The sequence below is a fragment of the Anomaloglossus baeobatrachus genome, unplaced genomic scaffold, assembly GCF_048569485.1.
Source record: "Anomaloglossus baeobatrachus isolate aAnoBae1 unplaced genomic scaffold, aAnoBae1.hap1 Scaffold_243, whole genome shotgun sequence".
Taxonomy (NCBI): Eukaryota; Metazoa; Chordata; class Amphibia; order Anura; family Aromobatidae; genus Anomaloglossus; species Anomaloglossus baeobatrachus.
In genome coordinates, this window is record NW_027442056.1 from 283199 (window position 1) to 302159 (window position 18961).

The 18961-nt window shown below is 47.0% G+C and overlaps 14 non-coding genes and 1 pseudogene across 14 annotated transcripts; all 15 read left to right on the forward strand.

Moving 5' to 3' along the window:
• Positions 1-384: 384 nt before the first annotated feature.
• Positions 385-575, forward strand: LOC142262175 (U2 spliceosomal RNA). The gene has a single exon (XR_012729623.1). It is a non-coding gene; the product is annotated as a U2 spliceosomal RNA (small nuclear RNA).
• Positions 576-1692: 1117 nt separating this feature from the next.
• On the forward strand, positions 1693-1883 carry LOC142262176 (U2 spliceosomal RNA). Its single transcript, XR_012729624.1, has one exon. It is a non-coding gene; the product is annotated as a U2 spliceosomal RNA (small nuclear RNA).
• A 1117-nt stretch (positions 1884-3000) lies between these two features.
• Positions 3001-3191, forward strand: LOC142262177 (U2 spliceosomal RNA). The gene has a single exon (XR_012729625.1). It is a non-coding gene; the product is annotated as a U2 spliceosomal RNA (small nuclear RNA).
• A 1117-nt stretch (positions 3192-4308) lies between these two features.
• LOC142262178 (U2 spliceosomal RNA) lies at positions 4309-4499 on the forward strand. Its single transcript, XR_012729626.1, has one exon. It is a non-coding gene; the product is annotated as a U2 spliceosomal RNA (small nuclear RNA).
• Positions 4500-5616: 1117 nt separating this feature from the next.
• LOC142262179 (U2 spliceosomal RNA) lies at positions 5617-5807 on the forward strand. The gene has a single exon (XR_012729627.1). It is a non-coding gene; the product is annotated as a U2 spliceosomal RNA (small nuclear RNA).
• A 1117-nt stretch (positions 5808-6924) lies between these two features.
• LOC142262329 (U2 spliceosomal RNA) lies at positions 6925-7051 on the forward strand (annotated as a pseudogene).
• A 684-nt stretch (positions 7052-7735) lies between these two features.
• Positions 7736-7931, forward strand: LOC142262315 (U2 spliceosomal RNA). The gene has a single exon (XR_012729747.1). It is a non-coding gene; the product is annotated as a U2 spliceosomal RNA (small nuclear RNA).
• A 1117-nt stretch (positions 7932-9048) lies between these two features.
• LOC142262180 (U2 spliceosomal RNA) lies at positions 9049-9239 on the forward strand. The gene has a single exon (XR_012729628.1). It is a non-coding gene; the product is annotated as a U2 spliceosomal RNA (small nuclear RNA).
• Positions 9240-10356: 1117 nt separating this feature from the next.
• Positions 10357-10547, forward strand: LOC142262182 (U2 spliceosomal RNA). The gene has a single exon (XR_012729629.1). It is a non-coding gene; the product is annotated as a U2 spliceosomal RNA (small nuclear RNA).
• A 1117-nt stretch (positions 10548-11664) lies between these two features.
• LOC142262183 (U2 spliceosomal RNA) lies at positions 11665-11855 on the forward strand. Its single transcript, XR_012729630.1, has one exon. It is a non-coding gene; the product is annotated as a U2 spliceosomal RNA (small nuclear RNA).
• Positions 11856-12972: 1117 nt separating this feature from the next.
• LOC142262184 (U2 spliceosomal RNA) lies at positions 12973-13163 on the forward strand. The gene has a single exon (XR_012729631.1). It is a non-coding gene; the product is annotated as a U2 spliceosomal RNA (small nuclear RNA).
• Positions 13164-14280: 1117 nt separating this feature from the next.
• On the forward strand, positions 14281-14471 carry LOC142262185 (U2 spliceosomal RNA). The gene has a single exon (XR_012729632.1). It is a non-coding gene; the product is annotated as a U2 spliceosomal RNA (small nuclear RNA).
• A 1117-nt stretch (positions 14472-15588) lies between these two features.
• On the forward strand, positions 15589-15779 carry LOC142262187 (U2 spliceosomal RNA). Its single transcript, XR_012729634.1, has one exon. It is a non-coding gene; the product is annotated as a U2 spliceosomal RNA (small nuclear RNA).
• A 1117-nt stretch (positions 15780-16896) lies between these two features.
• On the forward strand, positions 16897-17087 carry LOC142262188 (U2 spliceosomal RNA). The gene has a single exon (XR_012729635.1). It is a non-coding gene; the product is annotated as a U2 spliceosomal RNA (small nuclear RNA).
• A 1117-nt stretch (positions 17088-18204) lies between these two features.
• On the forward strand, positions 18205-18395 carry LOC142262189 (U2 spliceosomal RNA). The gene has a single exon (XR_012729636.1). It is a non-coding gene; the product is annotated as a U2 spliceosomal RNA (small nuclear RNA).
• Positions 18396-18961: the final 566 nt, after the last annotated feature.

Sequence of the window (18961 nt, forward strand, 5' to 3'; positions counted from 1 at the left end):
GGGGCTGGGAAGGAAAGGGAAAAGATTAGGGTTTGGGGATGATGAAAGGGCTTTCTACGGGTAAGGATGGCAAAGGGTGGCAGTGACGGAAAGTCAGGCAACCTGTCCTGTCCGTCTTTTTGTATCGTGAATTGGAAAGACTGCAAGGGGGAGGGGAGTTGCTTGCGCCCTAAAGGAGGAGTTATTCAGATTCATTGCAGTGGGCGGCGGCTGCAAAACGCACCATTCTTCTTGTTTTTGCTCTGCAAAGCAGCCTTTTCAAGGGTTGGCTTGGGTGACAAAATGTCTTGTGTAGGCGTGGGTTTGTCTCCCTCTCGCTCTCTCTCCCTAAGATGTGTCCGGCATAGGCCAGGGTGCCACTCGAGGCCCAAACCAATTCTGGTTATCGCTTCTCGGCCTTTTGGCTAAGATCAAGTGTAGTATCTGTTCTTATCAGTTTAATATCTGATACGTCCCCTATCTGGGGACCATATATTAAATGGATTTTTAGAACAGGGAGATGGAAAAAGAGCTTGCTCTGTCCACTCCACGCATTGACCTGGTATTGCAGTACCTCCAGGAACGGTGCACCCCTTCTTAACCCAGTTTCCAAAAGCAGAACTCGATTCACCTGATTCATATTAGCCCGATTAGCGAATTGAAATGAATTTTTATCTAACACACTTTTTACTTGCTTTATTCATCCAAATAGCAAACTCATCACCACTCAACTTCACCAACTCTGCTATGTCCCGTGCAGTATCTTGTTGTCAGTCTAATCTAGATCATGTGTAATTGAATGGAATAGATCCCTTTTGGACAAAGTGGAGTCAGATGCTGCAGTGACCACAGGTGTGAGAGGATCTACAATTGGCATCTGGTGTTATCTCTCTGCTTCCACTCCAAATAAAGTTACCTGTTGTTACCTGAACGTCAAATACTAAGAATGGGCGGCCTATGAAAGAATTAGTACTTTCATTAAGTATACTAAACCGGCTAATTGGGAATAGACAAACTGTAAAAAGCCCTCTGAGAAAGCCCCTCTCTAACCTTTGTTAGTAAGCTTTTCTGTAGCCTGCCTGTTGATGTATTTTCGGTTTGAACAGTGCACAACATGAAGAGACGGAACACTGGCGGCTTGTCACAATGCCCCCCGATGACATCACAATAGCGCTGCTGCCTAGAAAACAAGCTGCGCAGAAGAAGTTGTTCTTTGGGTGGGAGGGTGGGCTAGTGGAAGGAGGGGGCAATCTCTTTTTTTCCCGGGTGGTAGGGGGATGACAGGAGAAGGGAAGCGGGTGGTGAGAAAGGTACAGAGGGCAGGGTTTGGGGGCTGGGAAGGAAAGGGAAAAGATTAGGGTTTGGGGATGATGAAAGGGCTTTCTACGGGTAAGGATGGCAAAGGGTGGCAGTGACGGAAAGTCAGGCAACCTGTCCTGTCCGTCTTTTTGTATCGTGAATTGGAAAGACTGCAAGGGGGAGGGGAGTTGCTTGCGCCCTAAAGGAGGAGTTATTCAGATTCATTGCAGTGGGCGGCGGCTGCAAAACGCACCATTCTTCTTGTTTTTGCTCTGCAAAGCAGCCTTTTCAAGGGTTGGCTTGGGTGACAAAATGTCTTGTGTAGGCGTGGGTTTGTCTCCCTCTCGCTCTCTCTCCCTAAGATGTGTCCGGCATAGGCCAGGGTGCCACTCGAGGCCCAAACCAATTCTGGTTATCGCTTCTCGGCCTTTTGGCTAAGATCAAGTGTAGTATCTGTTCTTATCAGTTTAATATCTGATACGTCCCCTATCTGGGGACCATATATTAAATGGATTTTTAGAACAGGGAGATGGAAAAAGAGCTTGCTCTGTCCACTCCACGCATTGACCTGGTATTGCAGTACCTCCAGGAACGGTGCACCCCTTCTTAACCCAGTTTCCAAAAGCAGAACTCGATTCACCTGATTCATATTAGCCCGATTAGCGAATTGAAATGAATTTTTATCTAACACACTTTTTACTTGCTTTATTCATCCAAATAGCAAACTCATCACCACTCAACTTCACCAACTCTGCTATGTCCCGTGCAGTATCTTGTTGTCAGTCTAATCTAGATCATGTGTAATTGAATGGAATAGATCCCTTTTGGACAAAGTGGAGTCAGATGCTGCAGTGACCACAGGTGTGAGAGGATCTACAATTGGCATCTGGTGTTATCTCTCTGCTTCCACTCCAAATAAAGTTACCTGTTGTTACCTGAACGTCAAATACTAAGAATGGGCGGCCTATGAAAGAATTAGTACTTTCATTAAGTATACTAAACCGGCTAATTGGGAATAGACAAACTGTAAAAAGCCCTCTGAGAAAGCCCCTCTCTAACCTTTGTTAGTAAGCTTTTCTGTAGCCTGCCTGTTGATGTATTTTCGGTTTGAACAGTGCACAACATGAAGAGACGGAACACTGGCGGCTTGTCACAATGCCCCCCGATGACATCACAATAGCGCTGCTGCCTAGAAAACAAGCTGCGCAGAAGAAGTTGTTCTTTGGGTGGGAGGGTGGGCTAGTGGAAGGAGGGGGCAATCTCTTTTTTTCCCGGGTGGTAGGGGGATGACAGGAGAAGGGAAGCGGGTGGTGAGAAAGGTACAGAGGGCAGGGTTTGGGGGCTGGGAAGGAAAGGGAAAAGATTAGGGTTTGGGGATGATGAAAGGGCTTTCTACGGGTAAGGATGGCAAAGGGTGGCAGTGACGGAAAGTCAGGCAACCTGTCCTGTCCGTCTTTTTGTATCGTGAATTGGAAAGACTGCAAGGGGGAGGGGAGTTGCTTGCGCCCTAAAGGAGGAGTTATTCAGATTCATTGCAGTGGGCGGCGGCTGCAAAACGCACCATTCTTCTTGTTTTTGCTCTGCAAAGCAGCCTTTTCAAGGGTTGGCTTGGGTGACAAAATGTCTTGTGTAGGCGTGGGTTTGTCTCCCTCTCGCTCTCTCTCCCTAAGATGTGTCCGGCATAGGCCAGGGTGCCACTCGAGGCCCAAACCAATTCTGGTTATCGCTTCTCGGCCTTTTGGCTAAGATCAAGTGTAGTATCTGTTCTTATCAGTTTAATATCTGATACGTCCCCTATCTGGGGACCATATATTAAATGGATTTTTAGAACAGGGAGATGGAAAAAGAGCTTGCTCTGTCCACTCCACGCATTGACCTGGTATTGCAGTACCTCCAGGAACGGTGCACCCCTTCTTAACCCAGTTTCCAAAAGCAGAACTCGATTCACCTGATTCATATTAGCCCGATTAGCGAATTGAAATGAATTTTTATCTAACACACTTTTTACTTGCTTTATTCATCCAAATAGCAAACTCATCACCACTCAACTTCACCAACTCTGCTATGTCCCGTGCAGTATCTTGTTGTCAGTCTAATCTAGATCATGTGTAATTGAATGGAATAGATCCCTTTTGGACAAAGTGGAGTCAGATGCTGCAGTGACCACAGGTGTGAGAGGATCTACAATTGGCATCTGGTGTTATCTCTCTGCTTCCACTCCAAATAAAGTTACCTGTTGTTACCTGAACGTCAAATACTAAGAATGGGCGGCCTATGAAAGAATTAGTACTTTCATTAAGTATACTAAACCGGCTAATTGGGAATAGACAAACTGTAAAAAGCCCTCTGAGAAAGCCCCTCTCTAACCTTTGTTAGTAAGCTTTTCTGTAGCCTGCCTGTTGATGTATTTTCGGTTTGAACAGTGCACAACATGAAGAGACGGAACACTGGCGGCTTGTCACAATGCCCCCCGATGACATCACAATAGCGCTGCTGCCTAGAAAACAAGCTGCGCAGAAGAAGTTGTTCTTTGGGTGGGAGGGTGGGCTAGTGGAAGGAGGGGGCAATCTCTTTTTTTCCCGGGTGGTAGGGGGATGACAGGAGAAGGGAAGCGGGTGGTGAGAAAGGTACAGAGGGCAGGGTTTGGGGGCTGGGAAGGAAAGGGAAAAGATTAGGGTTTGGGGATGATGAAAGGGCTTTCTACGGGTAAGGATGGCAAAGGGTGGCAGTGACGGAAAGTCAGGCAACCTGTCCTGTCCGTCTTTTTGTATCGTGAATTGGAAAGACTGCAAGGGGGAGGGGAGTTGCTTGCGCCCTAAAGGAGGAGTTATTCAGATTCATTGCAGTGGGCGGCGGCTGCAAAACGCACCATTCTTCTTGTTTTTGCTCTGCAAAGCAGCCTTTTCAAGGGTTGGCTTGGGTGACAAAATGTCTTGTGTAGGCGTGGGTTTGTCTCCCTCTCGCTCTCTCTCCCTAAGATGTGTCCGGCATAGGCCAGGGTGCCACTCGAGGCCCAAACCAATTCTGGTTATCGCTTCTCGGCCTTTTGGCTAAGATCAAGTGTAGTATCTGTTCTTATCAGTTTAATATCTGATACGTCCCCTATCTGGGGACCATATATTAAATGGATTTTTAGAACAGGGAGATGGAAAAAGAGCTTGCTCTGTCCACTCCACGCATTGACCTGGTATTGCAGTACCTCCAGGAACGGTGCACCCCTTCTTAACCCAGTTTCCAAAAGCAGAACTCGATTCACCTGATTCATATTAGCCCGATTAGCGAATTGAAATGAATTTTTATCTAACACACTTTTTACTTGCTTTATTCATCCAAATAGCAAACTCATCACCACTCAACTTCACCAACTCTGCTATGTCCCGTGCAGTATCTTGTTGTCAGTCTAATCTAGATCATGTGTAATTGAATGGAATAGATCCCTTTTGGACAAAGTGGAGTCAGATGCTGCAGTGACCACAGGTGTGAGAGGATCTACAATTGGCATCTGGTGTTATCTCTCTGCTTCCACTCCAAATAAAGTTACCTGTTGTTACCTGAACGTCAAATACTAAGAATGGGCGGCCTATGAAAGAATTAGTACTTTCATTAAGTATACTAAACCGGCTAATTGGGAATAGACAAACTGTAAAAAGCCCTCTGAGAAAGCCCCTCTCTAACCTTTGTTAGTAAGCTTTTCTGTAGCCTGCCTGTTGATGTATTTTCGGTTTGAACAGTGCACAACATGAAGAGACGGAACACTGGCGGCTTGTCACAATGCCCCCCGATGACATCACAATAGCGCTGCTGCCTAGAAAACAAGCTGCGCAGAAGAAGTTGTTCTTTGGGTGGGAGGGTGGGCTAGTGGAAGGAGGGGGCAATCTCTTTTTTTCCCGGGTGGTAGGGGGATGACAGGAGAAGGGAAGCGGGTGGTGAGAAAGGTACAGAGGGCAGGGTTTGGGGGCTGGGAAGGAAAGGGAAAAGATTAGGGTTTGGGGATGATGAAAGGGCTTTCTACGGGTAAGGATGGCAAAGGGTGGCAGTGACGGAAAGTCAGGCAACCTGTCCTGTCCGTCTTTTTGTATCGTGAATTGGAAAGACTGCAAGGGGGAGGGGAGTTGCTTGCGCCCTAAAGGAGGAGTTATTCAGATTCATTGCAGTGGGCGGCGGCTGCAAAACGCACCATTCTTCTTGTTTTTGCTCTGCAAAGCAGCCTTTTCAAGGGTTGGCTTGGGTGACAAAATGTCTTGTGTAGGCGTGGGTTTGTCTCCCTCTCGCTCTCTCTCCCTAAGATGTGTCCGGCATAGGCCAGGGTGCCACTCGAGGCCCAAACCAATTCTGGTTATCGCTTCTCGGCCTTTTGGCTAAGATCAAGTGTAGTATCTGTTCTTATCAGTTTAATATCTGATACGTCCCCTATCTGGGGACCATATATTAAATGGATTTTTAGAACAGGGAGATGGAAAAAGAGCTTGCTCTGTCCACTCCACGCATTGACCTGGTATTGCAGTACCTCCAGGAACGGTGCACCCCTTCTTAACCCAGTTTCCAAAAGCAGAACTCGATTCACCTGATTCATATTAGCCCGATTAGCGAATTGAAATGAATTTTTATCTAACACACTTTTTACTTGCTTTATTCATCCAAATAGCAAACTCATCACCACTCAACTTCACCAACTCTGCTATGTCCCGTGCAGTATCTTGTTGTCAGTCTAATCTAGATCATGTGTAATTGAATGGAATAGATCCCTTTTGGACAAAGTGGAGTCAGATGCTGCAGTGACCACAGGTGTGAGAGGATCTACAATTGGCATCTGGTGTTATCTCTCTGCTTCCACTCCAAATAAAGTTACCTGTTGTTACCTGAACGTCAAATACTAAGAATGGGCGGCCTATGAAAGAATTAGTACTTTCATTAAGTATACTAAACCGGCTAATTGGGAATAGACAAACTGTAAAAAGCCCTCTGAGAAAGCCCCTCTCTAACCTTTGTTAGTAAGCTTTTCTGTAGCCTGCCTGTTGATGTATTTTCGGTTTGAACAGTGCACAACATGAAGAGACGGAACACTGGCGGCTTGTCACAATGCCCCCCGATGACATCACAATAGCGCTGCTGCCTAGAAAACAAGCTGCGCAGAAGAAGTTGTTCTTTGGGTGGGAGGGTGGGCTAGTGGAAGGAGGGGGCAATCTCTTTTTTTCCCGGGTGGTAGGGGGATGACAGGAGAAGGGAAGCGGGTGGTGAGAAAGGTACAGAGGGCAGGGTTTGGGGGCTGGGAAGGAAAGGGAAAAGATTAGGGTTTGGGGATGATGAAAGGGCTTTCTACGGGTAAGGATGGCAAAGGGTGGCAGTGACGGAAAGTCAGGCAACCTGTCCTGTCCGTCTTTTTGTATCGTGAATTGGAAAGACTGCAAGGGGGAGGGGAGTTGCTTGTGCCCTAAAGGAGGAGTTATTCAGATTCATTGCAGTGGGCGGCGGCTGCAAAACGCACCATTCTTCTTGTTTTTGCTCTGCAAAGCAGCCTTTTCAAGGGTTGGCTTGGGTGACAAAATGTCTTGTGTAGGCGTGGGTTTGTCTCCCTCTCGCTCTCTCTCCCTAAGATGTGTCCGGCATAGGCCAGGGTGCCACTCGAGGCCCAAACCAATTCTGGTTATCGCTTCTCGGCCTTTTGGCTAAGATCAAGTGTAGTATCTGTGAGGCTCGGCAGATGCAATGCACACTGGAAGGTTGCGCTTGCTAGTACTCTTGATGTATAGTATATTCATCTAGAGGAAAACATGGCCCTTCCAGGATCGAGGCTATTAGACTGAGTAAGTGTGGGGGCTATGGTGCAATGTGCCCCAGGACTGACGACCCTGGAGTGAGTCTGAGCTTGCTGGCTTGGGACCCCGGCGAGCCTTGGGCTCTGTAGCACACCGTACCTTGCCCTTTCATACTTTCTGAGCATATTGCTCTATCCCGGCCTTCTGGCTAGGAAGGGAAATTTTTATAATCATGGTCGGAGGTCCGTTCAGCTTTGGGCTGAGAAACCAACACCCGGTTGGAGGTCCGGGTCAGCTTCGGCTGAGAAACCAACACCCGGTTGGAGGTCTGGGTCAGCTTCGGCTGAGAAACCAACACCCGGTTGGAGGTCTGGGTCAGCTTCGGCTGAGAAACCAACACCCGGTTGGAGGTCCGGTTAGCCTTGGGCTGAGAAACCAACACCGGTTGACGGTCCGGGCAGTTTCGGCTGCGAAACCAACAACTAGTAGCTCTCTACTCCACTTGGGTAAGATGCCTGGGTGGACGCTGGGAGCAACGACAAGGCTCAACCAGGCTTCGGCTTGGGGGAGCACCGAAGATCCCTGACCCTTGCTGTGGCCTTCTGGCTCGGAGGGACGGGGTTGATTTTTGGGGACCCTCTCCTCACGGAGGGGTCCACACGAATCCTAGCCTTTGCACTGTTTTTGGTGTGACTTCGGTCATGCATTTTTTGCGGTGCTTTGGAAAGCTTCATTAAATCAAAATCTGTTCTTATCAGTTTAATATCTGATACGTCCCCTATCTGGGGACCATATATTAAATGGATTTTTAGAACAGGGAGATGGAAAAAGAGCTTGCTCTGTCCACTCCACGCATTGACCTGGTATTGCAGTACCTCCAGGAACGGTGCACCCCTTCTTAACCCAGTTTCCAAAAGCAGAACTCGATTCACCTGATTCATATTAGCCCGATTAGCGAATTGAAATGAATTTTTATCTAACACACTTTTTACTTGCTTTATTCATCCAAATAGCAAACTCATCACCACTCAACTTCACCAACTCTGCTATGTCCCGTGCAGTATCTTGTTGTCAGTCTAATCTAGATCATGTGTAATTGAATGGAATAGATCCCTTTTGGACAAAGTGGAGTCAGATGCTGCAGTGACCACAGGTGTGAGAGGATCTACAATTGGCATCTGGTGTTATCTCTCTGCTTCCACTCCAAATAAAGTTACCTGTTGTTACCTGAACGTCAAATACTAAGAATGGGCGGCCTATGAAAGAATTAGTACTTTCATTAAGTATACTAAACCGGCTAATTGGGAATAGACAAACTGTAAAAAGCCCTCTGAGAAAGCCCCTCTCTAACCTTTGTTAGTAAGCTTTTCTGTAGCCTGCCTGTTGATGTATTTTCGGTTTGAACAGTGCACAACATGAAGAGACGGAACACTGGCGGCTTGTCACAATGCCCCCCGATGACATCACAATAGCGCTGCTGCCTAGAAAACAAGCTGCGCAGAAGAAGTTGTTCTTTGGGTGGGAGGGTGGGCTAGTGGAAGGAGGGGGCAATCTCTTTTTTTCCCGGGTGGTAGGGGGATGACAGGAGAAGGGAAGCGGGTGGTGAGAAAGGTACAGAGGGCAGGGTTTGGGGGCTGGGAAGGAAAGGGAAAAGATTAGGGTTTGGGGATGATGAAAGGGCTTTCTACGGGTAAGGATGGCAAAGGGTGGCAGTGACGGAAAGTCAGGCAACCTGTCCTGTCCGTCTTTTTGTATCGTGAATTGGAAAGACTGCAAGGGGGAGGGGAGTTGCTTGCGCCCTAAAGGAGGAGTTATTCAGATTCATTGCAGTGGGCGGCGGCTGCAAAACGCACCATTCTTCTTGTTTTTGCTCTGCAAAGCAGCCTTTTCAAGGGTTGGCTTGGGTGACAAAATGTCTTGTGTAGGCGTGGGTTTGTCTCCCTCTCGCTCTCTCTCCCTAAGATGTGTCCGGCATAGGCCAGGGTGCCACTCGAGGCCCAAACCAATTCTGGTTATCGCTTCTCGGCCTTTTGGCTAAGATCAAGTGTAGTATCTGTTCTTATCAGTTTAATATCTGATACGTCCCCTATCTGGGGACCATATATTAAATGGATTTTTAGAACAGGGAGATGGAAAAAGAGCTTGCTCTGTCCACTCCACGCATTGACCTGGTATTGCAGTACCTCCAGGAACGGTGCACCCCTTCTTAACCCAGTTTCCAAAAGCAGAACTCGATTCACCTGATTCATATTAGCCCGATTAGCGAATTGAAATGAATTTTTATCTAACACACTTTTTACTTGCTTTATTCATCCAAATAGCAAACTCATCACCACTCAACTTCACCAACTCTGCTATGTCCCGTGCAGTATCTTGTTGTCAGTCTAATCTAGATCATGTGTAATTGAATGGAATAGATCCCTTTTGGACAAAGTGGAGTCAGATGCTGCAGTGACCACAGGTGTGAGAGGATCTACAATTGGCATCTGGTGTTATCTCTCTGCTTCCACTCCAAATAAAGTTACCTGTTGTTACCTGAACGTCAAATACTAAGAATGGGCGGCCTATGAAAGAATTAGTACTTTCATTAAGTATACTAAACCGGCTAATTGGGAATAGACAAACTGTAAAAAGCCCTCTGAGAAAGCCCCTCTCTAACCTTTGTTAGTAAGCTTTTCTGTAGCCTGCCTGTTGATGTATTTTCGGTTTGAACAGTGCACAACATGAAGAGACGGAACACTGGCGGCTTGTCACAATGCCCCCCGATGACATCACAATAGCGCTGCTGCCTAGAAAACAAGCTGCGCAGAAGAAGTTGTTCTTTGGGTGGGAGGGTGGGCTAGTGGAAGGAGGGGGCAATCTCTTTTTTTCCCGGGTGGTAGGGGGATGACAGGAGAAGGGAAGCGGGTGGTGAGAAAGGTACAGAGGGCAGGGTTTGGGGGCTGGGAAGGAAAGGGAAAAGATTAGGGTTTGGGGATGATGAAAGGGCTTTCTACGGGTAAGGATGGCAAAGGGTGGCAGTGACGGAAAGTCAGGCAACCTGTCCTGTCCGTCTTTTTGTATCGTGAATTGGAAAGACTGCAAGGGGGAGGGGAGTTGCTTGCGCCCTAAAGGAGGAGTTATTCAGATTCATTGCAGTGGGCGGCGGCTGCAAAACGCACCATTCTTCTTGTTTTTGCTCTGCAAAGCAGCCTTTTCAAGGGTTGGCTTGGGTGACAAAATGTCTTGTGTAGGCGTGGGTTTGTCTCCCTCTCGCTCTCTCTCCCTAAGATGTGTCCGGCATAGGCCAGGGTGCCACTCGAGGCCCAAACCAATTCTGGTTATCGCTTCTCGGCCTTTTGGCTAAGATCAAGTGTAGTATCTGTTCTTATCAGTTTAATATCTGATACGTCCCCTATCTGGGGACCATATATTAAATGGATTTTTAGAACAGGGAGATGGAAAAAGAGCTTGCTCTGTCCACTCCACGCATTGACCTGGTATTGCAGTACCTCCAGGAACGGTGCACCCCTTCTTAACCCAGTTTCCAAAAGCAGAACTCGATTCACCTGATTCATATTAGCCCGATTAGCGAATTGAAATGAATTTTTATCTAACACACTTTTTACTTGCTTTATTCATCCAAATAGCAAACTCATCACCACTCAACTTCACCAACTCTGCTATGTCCCGTACAGTATCTTGTTGTCAGTCTAATCTAGATCATGTGTAATTGAATGGAATAGATCCCTTTTGGACAAAGTGGAGTCAGATGCTGCAGTGACCACAGGTGTGAGAGGATCTACAATTGGCATCTGGTGTTATCTCTCTGCTTCCACTCCAAATAAAGTTACCTGTTGTTACCTGAACGTCAAATACTAAGAATGGGCGGCCTATGAAAGAATTAGTACTTTCATTAAGTATACTAAACCGGCTAATTGGGAATAGACAAACTGTAAAAAGCCCTCTGAGAAAGCCCCTCTCTAACCTTTGTTAGTAAGCTTTTCTGTAGCCTGCCTGTTGATGTATTTTCGGTTTGAACAGTGCACAACATGAAGAGACGGAACACTGGCGGCTTGTCACAATGCCCCCCGATGACATCACAATAGCGCTGCTGCCTAGAAAACAAGCTGCGCAGAAGAAGTTGTTCTTTGGGTGGGAGGGTGGGCTAGTGGAAGGAGGGGGCAATCTCTTTTTTTCCCGGGTGGTAGGGGGATGACAGGAGAAGGGAAGCGGGTGGTGAGAAAGGTACAGAGGGCAGGGTTTGGGGGCTGGGAAGGAAAGGGAAAAGATTAGGGTTTGGGGATGATGAAAGGGCTTTCTACGGGTAAGGATGGCAAAGGGTGGCAGTGACGGAAAGTCAGGCAACCTGTCCTGTCCGTCTTTTTGTATCGTGAATTGGAAAGACTGCAAGGGGGAGGGGAGTTGCTTGCGCCCTAAAGGAGGAGTTATTCAGATTCATTGCAGTGGGCGGCGGCTGCAAAACGCACCATTCTTCTTGTTTTTGCTCTGCAAAGCAGCCTTTTCAAGGGTTGGCTTGGGTGACAAAATGTCTTGTGTAGGCGTGGGTTTGTCTCCCTCTCGCTCTCTCTCCCTAAGATGTGTCCGGCATAGGCCAGGGTGCCACTCGAGGCCCAAACCAATTCTGGTTATCGCTTCTCGGCCTTTTGGCTAAGATCAAGTGTAGTATCTGTTCTTATCAGTTTAATATCTGATACGTCCCCTATCTGGGGACCATATATTAAATGGATTTTTAGAACAGGGAGATGGAAAAAGAGCTTGCTCTGTCCACTCCACGCATTGACCTGGTATTGCAGTACCTCCAGGAACGGTGCACCCCTTCTTAACCCAGTTTCCAAAAGCAGAACTCGATTCACCTGATTCATATTAGCCCGATTAGCGAATTGAAATGAATTTTTATCTAACACACTTTTTACTTGCTTTATTCATCCAAATAGCAAACTCATCACCACTCAACTTCACCAACTCTGCTATGTCCCGTGCAGTATCTTGTTGTCAGTCTAATCTAGATCATGTGTAATTGAATGGAATAGATCCCTTTTGGACAAAGTGGAGTCAGATGCTGCAGTGACCACAGGTGTGAGAGGATCTACAATTGGCATCTGGTGTTATCTCTCTGCTTCCACTCCAAATAAAGTTACCTGTTGTTACCTGAACGTCAAATACTAAGAATGGGCGGCCTATGAAAGAATTAGTACTTTCATTAAGTATACTAAACCGGCTAATTGGGAATAGACAAACTGTAAAAAGCCCTCTGAGAAAGCCCCTCTCTAACCTTTGTTAGTAAGCTTTTCTGTAGCCTGCCTGTTGATGTATTTTCGGTTTGAACAGTGCACAACATGAAGAGACGGAACACTGGCGGCTTGTCACAATGCCCCCCGATGACATCACAATAGCGCTGCTGCCTAGAAAACAAGCTGCGCAGAAGAAGTTGTTCTTTGGGTGGGAGGGTGGGCTAGTGGAAGGAGGGGGCAATCTCTTTTTTTCCCGGGTGGTAGGGGGATGACAGGAGAAGGGAAGCGGGTGGTGAGAAAGGTACAGAGGGCAGGGTTTGGGGGCTGGGAAGGAAAGGGAAAAGATTAGGGTTTGGGGATGATGAAAGGGCTTTCTACGGGTAAGGATGGCAAAGGGTGGCAGTGACGGAAAGTCAGGCAACCTGTCCTGTCCGTCTTTTTGTATCGTGAATTGGAAAGACTGCAAGGGGGAGGGGAGTTGCTTGCGCCCTAAAGGAGGAGTTATTCAGATTCATTGCAGTGGGCGGCGGCTGCAAAACGCACCATTCTTCTTGTTTTTGCTCTGCAAAGCAGCCTTTTCAAGGGTTGGCTTGGGTGACAAAATGTCTTGTGTAGGCGTGGGTTTGTCTCCCTCTCGCTCTCTCTCCCTAAGATGTGTCCGGCATAGGCCAGGGTGCCACTCGAGGCCCAAACCAATTCTGGTTATCGCTTCTCGGCCTTTTGGCTAAGATCAAGTGTAGTATCTGTTCTTATCAGTTTAATATCTGATACGTCCCCTATCTGGGGACCATATATTAAATGGATTTTTAGAACAGGGAGATGGAAAAAGAGCTTGCTCTGTCCACTCCACGCATTGACCTGGTATTGCAGTACCTCCAGGAACGGTGCACCCCTTCTTAACCCAGTTTCCAAAAGCAGAACTCGATTCACCTGATTCATATTAGCCCGATTAGCGAATTGAAATGAATTTTTATCTAACACACTTTTTACTTGCTTTATTCATCCAAATAGCAAACTCATCACCACTCAACTTCACCAACTCTGCTATGTCCCGTGCAGTATCTTGTTGTCAGTCTAATCTAGATCATGTGTAATTGAATGGAATAGATCCCTTTTGGACAAAGTGGAGTCAGATGCTGCAGTGACCACAGGTGTGAGAGGATCTACAATTGGCATCTGGTGTTATCTCTCTGCTTCCACTCCAAATAAAGTTACCTGTTGTTACCTGAACGTCAAATACTAAGAATGGGCGGCCTATGAAAGAATTAGTACTTTCATTAAGTATACTAAACCGGCTAATTGGGAATAGACAAACTGTAAAAAGCCCTCTGAGAAAGCCCCTCTCTAACCTTTGTTAGTAAGCTTTTCTGTAGCCTGCCTGTTGATGTATTTTCGGTTTGAACAGTGCACAACATGAAGAGACGGAACACTGGCGGCTTGTCACAATGCCCCCCGATGACATCACAATAGCGCTGCTGCCTAGAAAACAAGCTGCGCAGAAGAAGTTGTTCTTTGGGTGGGAGGGTGGGCTAGTGGAAGGAGGGGGCAATCTCTTTTTTTCCCGGGTGGTAGGGGGATGACAGGAGAAGGGAAGCGGGTGGTGAGAAAGGTACAGAGGGCAGGGTTTGGGGGCTGGGAAGGAAAGGGAAAAGATTAGGGTTTGGGGATGATGAAAGGGCTTTCTACGGGTAAGGATGGCAAAGGGTGGCAGTGACGGAAAGTCAGGCAACCTGTCCTGTCCGTCTTTTTGTATCGTGAATTGGAAAGACTGCAAGGGGGAGGGGAGTTGCTTGCGCCCTAAAGGAGGAGTTATTCAGATTCATTGCAGTGGGCGGCGGCTGCAAAACGCACCATTCTTCTTGTTTTTGCTCTGCAAAGCAGCCTTTTCAAGGGTTGGCTTGGGTGACAAAATGTCTTGTGTAGGCGTGGGTTTGTCTCCCTCTCGCTCTCTCTCCCTAAGATGTGTCCGGCATAGGGCAGGGTGCCACTCGAGGCCCAAACCAATTCTGGTTATCGCTTCTCGGCCTTTTGGCTAAGATCAAGTGTAGTATCTGTTCTTATCAGTTTAATATCTGATACGTCCCCTATCTGGGGACCATATATTAAATGGATTTTTAGAACAGGGAGATGGAAAAAGAGCTTGCTCTGTCCACTCCACGCATTGACCTGGTATTGCAGTACCTCCAGGAACGGTGCACCCCTTCTTAACCCAGTTTCCAAAAGCAGAACTCGATTCACCTGATTCATATTAGCCCGATTAGCGAATTGAAATGAATTTTTATCTAACACACTTTTTACTTGCTTTATTCATCCAAATAGCAAACTCATCACCACTCAACTTCACCAACTCTGCTATGTCCCGTGCAGTATCTTGTTGTCAGTCTAATCTAGATCATGTGTAATTGAATGGAATAGATCCCTTTTGGACAAAGTGGAGTCAGATGCTGCAGTGACCACAGGTGTGAGAGGATCTACAATTGGCATCTGGTGTTATCTCTCTGCTTCCACTCCAAATAAAGTTACCTGTTGTTACCTGAACGTCAAATACTAAGAATGGGCGGCCTATGAAAGAATTAGTACTTTCATTAAGTATACTAAACCGGCTAATTGGGAATAGACAAACTGTAAAAAGCCCTCTGAGAAAGCCCCTCTCTAACCTTTGTTAGTAAGCTTTTCTGTAGCCTGCCTGTTGATGTATTTTCGGTTTGAACAGTGCACAACATGAAGAGACGGAACACTGGCGGCTTGTCACAATGCCCCCCGATGACATCACAATAGCGCTGCTGCCTAGAAAACAAGCTGCGCAGAAGAAGTTGTTCTTTGGGTGGGAGGGTGGGCTAGTGGAAGGAGGGGGCAATCTCTTTTTTTCCCGGGTGGTAGGGGGATGACAGGAGAAGGGAAGCGGGTGGTGAGAAAGGTACAGAGGGCAGGGTTTGGGGGCTGGGAAGGAAAGGGAAAAGATTAGGGTTTGGGGATGATGAAAGGGCTTTCTACGGGTAAGGATGGCAAAGGGTGGCAGTGACGGAAAGTCAGGCAACCTGTCCTGTCCGTCTTTTTGTATCGTGAATTGGAAAGACTGCAAGGGGGAGGGGAGTTGCTTGCGCCCTAAAGGAGGAGTTATTCAGATTCATTGCAGTGGGCGGCGGCTGCAAAACGCACCATTCTTCTTGTTTTTGCTCTGCAAAGCAGCCTTTTCAAGGGTTGGCTTGGGTGACAAAATGTCTTGTGTAGGCGTGGGTTTGTCTCCCTCTCGCTCTCTCTCCCTAAGATGTGTCCGGCATAGGCCAGGGTGCCACTCGAGGCCCAAACCAATTCTGGTTATCGCTTCTCGGCCTTTTGGCTAAGATCAAGTGTAGTATCTGTTCTTATCAGTTTAATATCTGATACGTCCCCTATCTGGGGACCATATATTAAATGGATTTTTAGAACAGGGAGATGGAAAAAGAGCTTGCTCTGTCCACTCCACGCATTGACCTGGTATTGCAGTACCTCCAGGAACGGTGCACCCCTTCTTAACCCAGTTTCCAAAAGCAGAACTCGATTCACCTGATTCATATTAGCCCGATTAGCGAATTGAAATGAATTTTTATCTAACACACTTTTTACTTGCTTTATTCATCCAAATAGCAAACTCATCACCACTCAACTTCACCAACTCTGCTATGTCCCGTGCAGTATCTTGTTGTCAGTCTAATCTAGATCATGTGTAATTGAATGGAATAGATCCCTTTTGGACAAAGTGGAGTCAGATGCTGCAGTGACCACAGGTGTGAGAGGATCTACAATTGGCATCTGGTGTTATCTCTCTGCTTCCACTCCAAATAAAGTTACCTGTTGTTACCTGAACGTCAAATACTAAGAATGGGCGGCCTATGAAAGAATTAGTACTTTCATTAAGTATACTAAACCGGCTAATTGGGAATAGACAAACTGTAAAAAGCCCTCTGAGAAAGCCCCTCTCTAACCTTTGTTAGTAAGCTTTTCTGTAGCCTGCCTGTTGATGTATTTTCGGTTTGAACAGTGCACAACATGAAGAGACGGAACACTGGCGGCTTGTCACAATGCCCCCCGATGACATCACAATAGCGCTGCTGCCTAGAAAACAAGCTGCGCAGAAGAAGTTGTTCTTTGGGTGGGAGGGTGGGCTAGTGGAAGGAGGGGGCAATCTCTTTTTTTCCCGGGTGGTAGGGGGATGACAGGAGAAGGGAAGCGGGTGGTGAGAAAGGTACAGAGGGCAGGGTTTGGGGGCTGGGAAGGAAAGGGAAAAGATTAGGGTTTGGGGATGATGAAAGGGCTTTCTACGGGTAAGGATGGCAAAGGGTGGCAGTGACGGAAAGTCAGGCAACCTGTCCTGTCCGTCTTTTTGTATCGTGAATTGGAAAGACTGCAAGGGGGAGGGGAGTTGCTTGCGCCCTAAAGGAGGAGTTATTCAGATTCATTGCAGTGGGCGGCGGCTGCAAAACGCACCATTCTTCTTGTTTTTGCTCTGCAAAGCAGCCTTTTCAAGGGTTGGCTTGGGTGACAAAATGTCTTGTGTAGGCGTGGGTTTGTCTCCCTCTCGCTCTCTCTCCCTAAGATGTGTCCGGCATAGGCCAGGGTGCCACTCGAGGCCCAAACCAATTCTGGTTATCGCTTCTCGGCCTTTTGGCTAAGATCAAGTGTAGTATCTGTTCTTATCAGTTTAATATCTGATACGTCCCCTATCTGGGGACCATATATTAAATGGATTTTTAGAACAGGGAGATGGAAAAAGAGCTTGCTCTGTCCACTCCACGCATTGACCTGGTATTGCAGTACCTCCAGGAACGGTGCACCCCTTCTTAACCCAGTTTCCAAAAGCAGAACTCGATTCACCTGATTCATATTAGCCCGATTAGCGAATTGAAATGAATTTTTATCTAACACACTTTTTACTTGCTTTATTCATCCAAATAGCAAACTCATCACCACTCAACTTCACCAACTCTGCTATGTCCCGTGCAGTATCTTGTTGTCAGTCTAATCTAGATCATGTGTAATTGAATGGAATAGATCCCTTTTGGACAAAGTGGAGTCAGATGCTGCAGTGACCACAGGTGTGAGAGGATCTACAATTGGCATCTGGTGTTATCTCTCTGCTTCCACTCCAAATAAAGTTACCTGTTGTTACCTGAACGTCAAATACTAAGAATGGGCGGCCTATGAAAGAATTAGTACTTTCATTAAGTATACTAAACCGGCTAATTGGGAATAGACAAACTGTAAAAAGCCCTCTGAGAAAGCCCCTCTCTAACCTTTGTTAGTAAGCTTTTCTGTAGCCTGCCTGTTGATGTATTTTCGGTTTGAACAGTGCACAACATGAAGAGACGGAACACTGGCGGCTTGTCACAATGCCCCCCGATGACATCACAATAGCGCTGCTGCCTAGAAAACAAGCTGCGCAGAAGAAGTTGTTCTTTGGGTGGGAGGGTGGGCTAGTGGAAGGAGGGGGCAATCTCTTTTTTTCCCGGGTGGTAGGGGGATGACAGGAGAAGGGAAGCGGGTGGTGAGAAAGGTACAGAGGGCAGGGTTTGGGGGCTGGGAAGGAAAGGGAAAAGATTAGGGTTTGGGGATGATGAAAGGGCTTTCTACGGGTAAGGATGGCAAAGGGTGGCAGTGACGGAAAGTCAGGCAACCTGTCCTGTCCGTCTTTTTGTATCGTGAATTGGAAAGACTGCAAGGGGGAGGGGAGTTGCTTGCGCCCTAAAGGAGGAGTTATTCAGATTCATTGCAGTGGGCGGCGGCTGCAAAACGCACCATTCTTCTTGTTTTTGCTCTGCAAAGCAGCCTTTTCAAGGGTTGGCTTGGGTGACAAAATGTCTTGTGTAGGCGTGGGTTTGTCTCCCTCTCGCTCTCTCTCCCTAAGATGTGTCCGGCATAGGCCAGGGTGCCACTCGAGGCCCAAACCAATTCTGGTTATCGCTTCTCGGCCTTTTGGCTAAGATCAAGTGTAGTATCTGTTCTTATCAGTTTAATATCTGATACGTCCCCTATCTGGGGACCATATATTAAATGGATTTTTAGAACAGGGAGATGGAAAAAGAGCTTGCTCTGTCCACTCCACGCATTGACCTGGTATTGCAGTACCTCCAGGAACGGTGCACCCCTTCTTAACCCAGTTTCCAAAAGCAGAACTCGATTCACCTGATTCATATTAGCCCGATTAGCGAATTGAAATGAATTTTTATCTAACACACTTTTTACTTGCTTTATTCATCCAAATAGCAAACTCATCACCACTCAACTTCACCAACTCTGCTATGTCCCGTGCAGTATCTTGTTGTCAGTCTAATCTAGATCATGTGTAATTGAATGGAATAGATCCCTTTTGGACAAAGTGGAGTCAGATGCTGCAGTGACCACAGGTGTGAGAGGATCTACAATTGGCATCTGGTGTTATCTCTCTGCTTCCACTCCAAATAAAGTTACCTGTTGTTACCTGAACGTCAAATACTAAGAATGGGCGGCCTATGAAAGAATTAGTACTTTCATTAAGTATACTAAACCGGCTAATTGGGAATAGACAAACTGTAAAAAGCCCTCTGAGAAAGCCCCTCTCTAACCTTTGTTAGTAAGCTTTTCTGTAGCCTGCCTGTTGATGTATTTTCGGTTTGAACAGTGCACAACATGAAGAGACGGAACACTGGCGGCTTGTCACAATGCCCCCCGATGACA